This window comes from Desmodus rotundus, chromosome 9, assembly GCF_022682495.2.
Source record: "Desmodus rotundus isolate HL8 chromosome 9, HLdesRot8A.1, whole genome shotgun sequence".
Taxonomy (NCBI): Eukaryota; Metazoa; Chordata; class Mammalia; order Chiroptera; family Phyllostomidae; genus Desmodus; species Desmodus rotundus.
The window spans coordinates 103,474,352-103,481,770 of record NC_071395.1 but is presented as its reverse complement, the minus strand read 5'-3'; the positions used below and the strand labels follow the sequence as shown (position 1 = coordinate 103,481,770).

General features: G+C 48.8%; 1 non-coding gene across 1 annotated transcript; it reads right to left on the bottom strand.

Annotated features, from left to right (window-relative positions):
- Positions 1 to 6,361: 6,361 nt before the first annotated feature.
- LOC112316611 (U6 spliceosomal RNA) lies at positions 6,362 to 6,467 on the bottom strand. Its single transcript, XR_002976014.2, has one exon. It is a non-coding gene; the product is annotated as a U6 spliceosomal RNA (small nuclear RNA).
- Between the last annotated feature and the right edge of the window lie 952 nt (positions 6,468 to 7,419).

Below are 7,419 nucleotides of genomic sequence, written 5' to 3'. Positions count from 1 at the left end.
CCCTTTGGTTCACAGGCCAATGCTCAATCCACTGAGCCACACCAGCCGGGGCATATTTCTTTCTGGTGCTTTTTTAGTGTAACTCTATACTTAGATATTTAATCTATCTGAAATGTATTTTTATGTATGTATTTAACTTAATTTTTTTCCATAGATAGATAGCCATTTATCCCAGCACTGTCTTCTTTCCTTGTTAGTTTGAAATATTGTTTTTTAATTTCTATTTTTTAAAACTTTTTATTTATTGATTTTTTTTTTAAAGAAAAGAGGGAGAGACATCTATTTGTTGTTCCACTTATGTTTGCATTCATTGGCTGATTCTTGTATGTGCCCTGACTGGGGATCGAACCTCTGGTATCAGACCCACAAACTTTATGACTCTCTAACCTACTGAACTACCCAGCCAGGGCTTGAAGCGATGTTTTTATCATATGCTAAAGTCCCACTTGGTGGGAGATGGAGATGAGAGATATCTTAAAAGGAAAAACTGAACGAGAGAGTGAGGGGGAGAAAAGGATCCAGCATGACCGCCTGTCCTCTTTGGGTGATTGTGTGGAACCGTGAAGACGGAAGAGGAGCATGAGTAGGGGAGAGGGGGTTGGAGTGGGGGGAAATGGTTAGGTCAGTGTGAGGCATATTTGGGACTTTGTTGTGCTTAAGGACACCAAGAACATATTCAATAGAAATACATGAAAAGCCTTTATATTACAATATTCACTATATGGGAAGGTTTTTGAGTGCTTCTGGACTATTTGTTCTATTGACCTTTGCGTACTCATTTACTTGGTCATCCTACAAATGTGTGTTAAGTACTGACTAGGTGTGAAGACAAATCTTATTCTTAACTGTAATACCAACTCCTTTATGGAACGCATCAGTGGTAACGCAAGCAATTTCCATCCAGGTCGTTTTTAATTTTTAAAACTTTTCTTCTTCTTTTCTTTTTGCCCTGGCTGGTGTGACTCAGTGGATTGAGTACCAGCCTGCAAACCAAAGGGTCGCTGGTTTGATTCCGGGTCAGGGCACATGCTTGGATTGCGGAGTGGTGGCTGGTAACCAGTGGGGGGTGCACAGGAGGCAACCACACATTGATGTTTCTCTCTTTCTCTTCCTCCCTTCCCCTCTTTCTAAAAATAAATACATTAAATCTTTTAAAATTAAAAAAAAACATTTTAAAAACACATTTTTTCCATATGGTACTCATTTACTCTTCCAGGTGAATTTTAGAATTTTCTAGTTTCAGTTAAAGAATTCCATTGGAATTTTAAATGAGTTGGATTTATAGCATAATTTGGAAAGGATTAACGGCTTTACCAAAACATTCTTCCATTGCTGTAAAATGGCATGTGTGCCTCCATTTATTCAGGCCTACTTGTATACCCCAGGTGAAATTTATTCCTATGTGTTTCAGGGCGTCAATTGCCGGTATGAATGAAATAATATTTTTCTAACATTTTAAAATTGGATTTTGTTGCTAAAAAAGAGAGCTATTGATTTATCTATATTTTTACTTAACTGGCCATTTTATTAAACTTGCTGATAGGATCTATAAGGCTTCAGTTGAATCTTTGACTTTTCTAAGTAGATGATAATATAATCTTCATGCAGTGATGACTTTGCTGCTTTTTCCAATATCTGTATCTCATTTCTTTTTCCAGAGTAACTTTTGTTTTATTTGAGTATTGCTTCTTTTTGTTTCCCGTTGTAGAGCTTTATTGATTAATTGACATACATTTAAAATGTACGAGCTGAAAAGTTCCCTCATATGAATGAATACACGCATGCGACCATCACCGTGTCAGGTAATGAAGCTGCCTACTGGCCCATAGGCTCCTCCTGTCCTTTCTCGTCTCCTGCTCCACTGCCTCCCCTCGTCGCTGAGCAACGAGGATGGGTTGTTGTCTTTTACTCTGCATAGGTGTGCATTTTTAATAGATATTATACATATAGACAGAGAAAATCATCCAGTGTACACTCCTTCTCTTTTTTCAGTGTTCAGATGTTAATTTAACGTAACAAATGCAGTTTGCTGAAAACAAATCCATAATGCTGAAGTCAGTAACAAAGAGGCTGTCCCTCTTGGCCATTTCTAGATTCAGTCTGTATTTGTACTTTAACTTTATGATTTTGGACTTAGGTTTAGGTCCAGGATCCACCTCGAGTTAATTTTTGTGTGCCGCGTGCGGTGTTTTATGTTGTGATGTATCTGGATGTTTGTTTGTTCCCGGAGCATTTGTTGAAAAGACTACCTTCTTCTCACTAGACTGACTTTACATCTTTGTGGAAAATCAATCAACTATCTACGTGTGGGTCTGTTTATAGACGGTCTGTTCTCTTCCCTCGGTCGGTTTGCCAACAGACTCCGTCGTGATTGCTGTAGCTTTCTAATAGTCTTGGAGTTAGGTAGGGTAAATCCCCCAGCTTGGTCCTCTCTCTCTCTCTCTGAATGAGGCAATTTATTAATCCAGCATTTGTTCTAATGCTTCTCATTGGCAGTTGCCACCTGTCTAGAGATCCTGTCCAGATCTTTCTGTCCCTGAGCTGTGGCAGCTCCCATCTTGGTCCTTGTCCACCATTTTCAGCCCCTCTAGGACTTGGAGGACCCAGTGGACCGCGCTCTCAGAGCTTTAACTGAAGTGGCTGAGTGTGACGCTGTTTCTCTTATGCCCCCCTTTCACCTTGGTCACGGGAAGCACAGTGCCAGCCTGTAGAATCAGCTCAGGTGCAGAACCAGCTCTCATTGTAGGGAGCAAGCTCCTTACTCTCGGCCACCTGGGGAAGCTAAGTGCTCAGGGAAGGATTAGCAGAGTGATTAGGTGGTCTGAATCCTGCGTCCATCCTGAAGTAGCTTCGTGTCCTTGGGCAAGTCCCTTCACTTCTCCGAGCCTCCGTTTTCTCACCTGAGGTTGGTGGTCTCGTGGGTTGGTGTGGGGTCCTGGAGGCCTGGTCCAGGGTGGAGACAGTGAGAGAAGGTGAAGGCTAGGGAGTCGTTTCTTTGGAACTGGAGTCTGGGCTCTTATCTGCGAGGTGGTGAGAGGTGAAGGCGATGGGCTCTGGGACAGACGGGCCTGAATTCCTATCTGTCTTATAAGCTGCGGGACCTTAGGGAAGGGACCCACACTTCCCTTTACGCCTTTAGGACTGAAACTTCACTTTCCACGTCGGGACAAGCACTTCTAGGGCTTGTGAGGACTAAGTGAGGCCTTGATACAAAATACCCCTAGTCAGTGCTTAATAAACACAATGTCCAGTTTTCTCCTTTACCAGTCTTCCAGGAGAGTCTCTTCCTATGCAACCCCCACCCCAGACCCGGGCCCTCAAGCTGGCAAGTCTCCAACGCCTCTGCAATGAAAGCATTTCTCCTGTTGGCCCACCCTCCCCCAACCAGGAGAGGCCCCGGCCAGTAAACCGGAAAAGGTTGTGGTCAGGGAGGCTGGTGGCTCCTAGAGGGCTCTCCCTCACCCCTGCCTGCCCCCCACCAAGAGTAACTTCTGCCTGCCCACTGCTGCATGTTCTTTCTGAGCCATGGCCCTTAGCCTCCATAGGCACTTGCACCCCCAGCTTCGTAGCTGGGCGTTCACCATTGACAGCTCCTTCTCCAGTGCTAGCCTGACCCTGCCCTGTCCTCTTGCTGCCCTTCCCTTGCCAGCCCTCTACCCTGCCCGGCACACTGGTTGCTATGTACCCAAAGCACGTCCATGGGCTAAGAACACTCTCCCCCATCTTCTTTGCCCAGCAAAGTCCTGCTTCCCATTCAAATCCCAACTCAGGTGTCAGCCACCTCTTCCAAAAAGCTTTTCCAGACCTTTTCCCCACAGGACTAACTGCTCTTTCCTTGGAGAGTTCCATCCCAGGTTAGTGGAGGCTGGAATGGTGTCCACAGGTCATAGCTGTTCTGCTCCTGCTCCTCTGGGAAGGGGGCAGACACTGCTGATCTCCGGTCCTGCCTTGCCCAGGCTGCCGGACACTTGCCCAGTGCCATCCAGGGTCCCCTGTGCGTCTCCAGCCTCCGTCTGGGCTCTGAGCCCCAGAGGTAGCAGGTGCGCCCCTCATTCGGCAGGGAGGCGCTGGCTCTACCCCATGTGGCGGTGTGCAGAGCTATAGTGCAGATGGGGATGTCGAAAATATCCGTGACATATTCCAAACTGGCCTACTTTCCTATCACGAGAGAGTCTGAGGCTGAGACGGGCGAGGACAAGTGAGATGGGAGTTTGGGACCTGTTCCCACCTCCGTCCTCCTCCTTCCGCTCAGTTGTTAGACAGAAGAGGGATTTGCAGCCTCTCCCAGCAGTCTCCGCCCTGTTCTGGGGCTGTGGATGGGGTGCTGGTGGGGAGCAGTGGGGTGCAGAGGGCCTGGGGAAGCTGGTGGTGGAACCAAGGATGGAGACCTAGGTCCTGCCTTGGGAAGTTCCAGTCCCACGAGGCAGGGCATTGGAGGTCATCTCACTGGACTTGGGGACTAAAGGCTTGGGATCAAGTTCTGGTTCAGCTGTGAAGCCCTGGCCAACTTTCTCAACGTCTCTGGGCTTCAGTTTTTCCATCAGCAAAATGGGCTGCTCATAATCCTTGCTTGCCTTCCTCAAAAGCTTGATTATGGGATTACTTTGAAGACTGTAAAGCTCTGGGCCCTGCCTTATTAATCCAGTTCTCTGTCTTTTTGCCTAGGCTAGGATGTGCCCTTACATGGCGAAATGGTCACCTGCTTCAGTCCTCTGCTCCCAGTGGGCTTGGCAGGTCCTCCACCTTTAATCCTACTTTAATGATCTCTGAGTAGGGAGTCACCCACAGTCCTTCCCTGGTGCCAGGCCTTCATCATCCCTCCTATGCTAATAGGAAGTTCACTCTTGGAGCTAACTTCAGTCTCTCTTGCTGCCATGGAACCTTTGGGTGTTCTCGGCTTGTCTCCTTATTCACACACGAGGTGATCGTTATTTTAGTTTCTCCCTTTTTGGGCCAGACACCCCTCCTTCCCTCTGTTTCCTAAGGCGGGCAGGATCTTTGGGGCGTTTTTCTAATCGATGAAGCTGGGTTTATTCTGCTGTCAGGTTCCTTACCCAATTTTGTATTTTTCCAGGGGCAGGTGAGCAGCCTCTGCCTCAGTTTCCCCAGCTGGCACATCATAGGCAAATAATTGGCCAAAGGGAAAAATAGTTTGCTATGGATTCACTAATCAGGGCAAAAACAGAAAGAATGGTTCATATTTCAAACACTTACGCAGCTGCCCTTTATCCAGCTATTTCACTTCTAGGAATTTATTCTATGGATATGCTCACATTGTGTGAAATGAAGTAACCACCAGGCTCTCTCTCGCCCTGGAAACAGCCTAAATACCCACCAACGAGACCTTTCTATGTGCGGAGGCAGAACGGTCCCCAGTTCATATTGTGAGGGGTGTGCTTTACGCTGCCGTTTGGGTAACAGGACACGAAGAAAGTGCTGGTGGGCACAGGGGCAAACCTGAAAGACCCAAGAATCTGGGAATGGGGGGTGCTTCCGGGACTGGACCTGGCGGACTGGTGACAGAAGCAGGGGTGGGGAAACTTACTTTCCACAGTTTAAAGAGCCCCGTCCTCGGGTTCCTAGAATAAGCTGAAGAGGTCAGGGGGGCCCACAGATTCCTTGTAGATGGTCATGTGTATTCATTTGTCTAGGGAGAGGGTGCAAAGTTTTTGTCAGGACCACAAAGGATTCGGGGTCCCCAAAGGACATATCCGCTCTTGTAGGGAGCAGTCGTCAAAGGTCTCTGAGCGGAAGGGCCTCGTGCGGCTTCAGAGCAGTGGGGAGCAGCAGACGTGTCTGATCCACCCTGGGAGCCAGCCCAGGGCCTAGCACGTGGAGAGGAGATCGTGGGAAGGAAGAGATTCCAGAGAGCCGAGAGTCCACTTAGGGGGTGATAAAAATAATCTGTGGGAAGGAAAATCAGAGGGCTTTTTAAAAACTATGTTTGGAGCCAGATCAGGGAGGGGAGGGCCTGCCCCTGGGGCAGACTGCAGGGTGTTGGCTGGAGATGGAGAGGTGAGCTCCTCGGTCCAGAGCCCAGAGCGCACACACATCTGTTGCTTGCTCGGGAAGCAGAAACCTGAAAGGGAGCCTCCCTTGCGCTGGAAGCCAGGCAGAGGAGGAGGCTGCAGGGCTGCAGCGCGGGTCCGGAAAACCGCATTCTGGGGGTCTGTGGACATCTTCCCAGTCTTCGGAGCAGATGCCCACCGCCGCAGGGCGTCAGGAAAGGCCAGGACCCGTGTAGGAACCAGCTCCCAGTTCCAAAGAAGGTGGGCTCTGAAATCTGTGGTTGACTTGACGAACTCCCTGGAAAACTTCTACTGTCTTACTACCTTTAATTGGTTAATATTTTTATTTTTAAAACAATATGGAATGCGTTACGGATTTGCACGTCATCCTTGCGCAGGGGCCATGCTAATCTTCTCGGTCCTGTTTGGTGGTAGCGTCTGTGCTGCCGAAACCGGCACTCACTGTTACTTTTAAAAATTGGGGTGAAATTCCCTTTCCGTAGAATTAAAGTGAACAACTCAGCGGCCGTTAGTGCGTTCACCCTGTGGTGCGACCACCAACTCTACCTAGTTCCAAAACATTTTCATCACCCCGAAAGGACACCCCATAGGCATGCAGGGGCTGCTCCCCGTTTCCCCTCCCCCCAGACAATTCTTTATGGATTCACTTATTTGGCATCGTTCATCTAAACGGAACCATACAGTACGTGACCCCGTGTGCCTGGCTCCTTTCACTTACGCGATGTTTTTGAGGGCCATCCGTGGTAAGCACGTACCAGCGCTTCACTGCTTTACGGGGATGGATGATAGTGCGTTGTATGGATACATCACTGACGCTTTATGCATCATCTGCTGAAGTCTATGTTGAACTTTCTGGAGAACTGCCAAACTGTTTCCCATAGTTGCTGAACCATTTCACATCTCCTACCAGCAGTGTACGAGGGGAGGTCCGCCCACTTTCATTACCGAGCAGGTGACCTTGGGAGGCGAGGAGATGGGGAGCAGGTGCCTGCACGGGTCAAACAGGCCAGGATGGTGCCTGCTCTGCTCCCCCACCTGCTGGCTGGAGTGGCTCTGTGTGTGTGTGTGTGTGTGTGTGTTCCCTTTTTCCAGGGCACATGGATCAGACGGTGACATCTAGAGCCTCAGAGCCAAGCTGGATGGAGTCCCGCAGGCGTGGGGCTTGTGGTCCACCTGGGCCCCAGTGGCTCGCCATATATTCTCTCAGGGATAGACACGGACTGCCTTCCGCTCCTCCCTGCTCCAGTCCCCTCTCCTCATCTTCACCTCCCCTGGGCCTCTCCCTCCCTCCTTCCTTCCTTCCCACACCCCTCTGTCCTACCTCCTCTCTTCTCTTCTTTTCTCCTGTGCTTTCGTCCACCTCTTATCTTCTCTTCTTCCCATTTCTGTC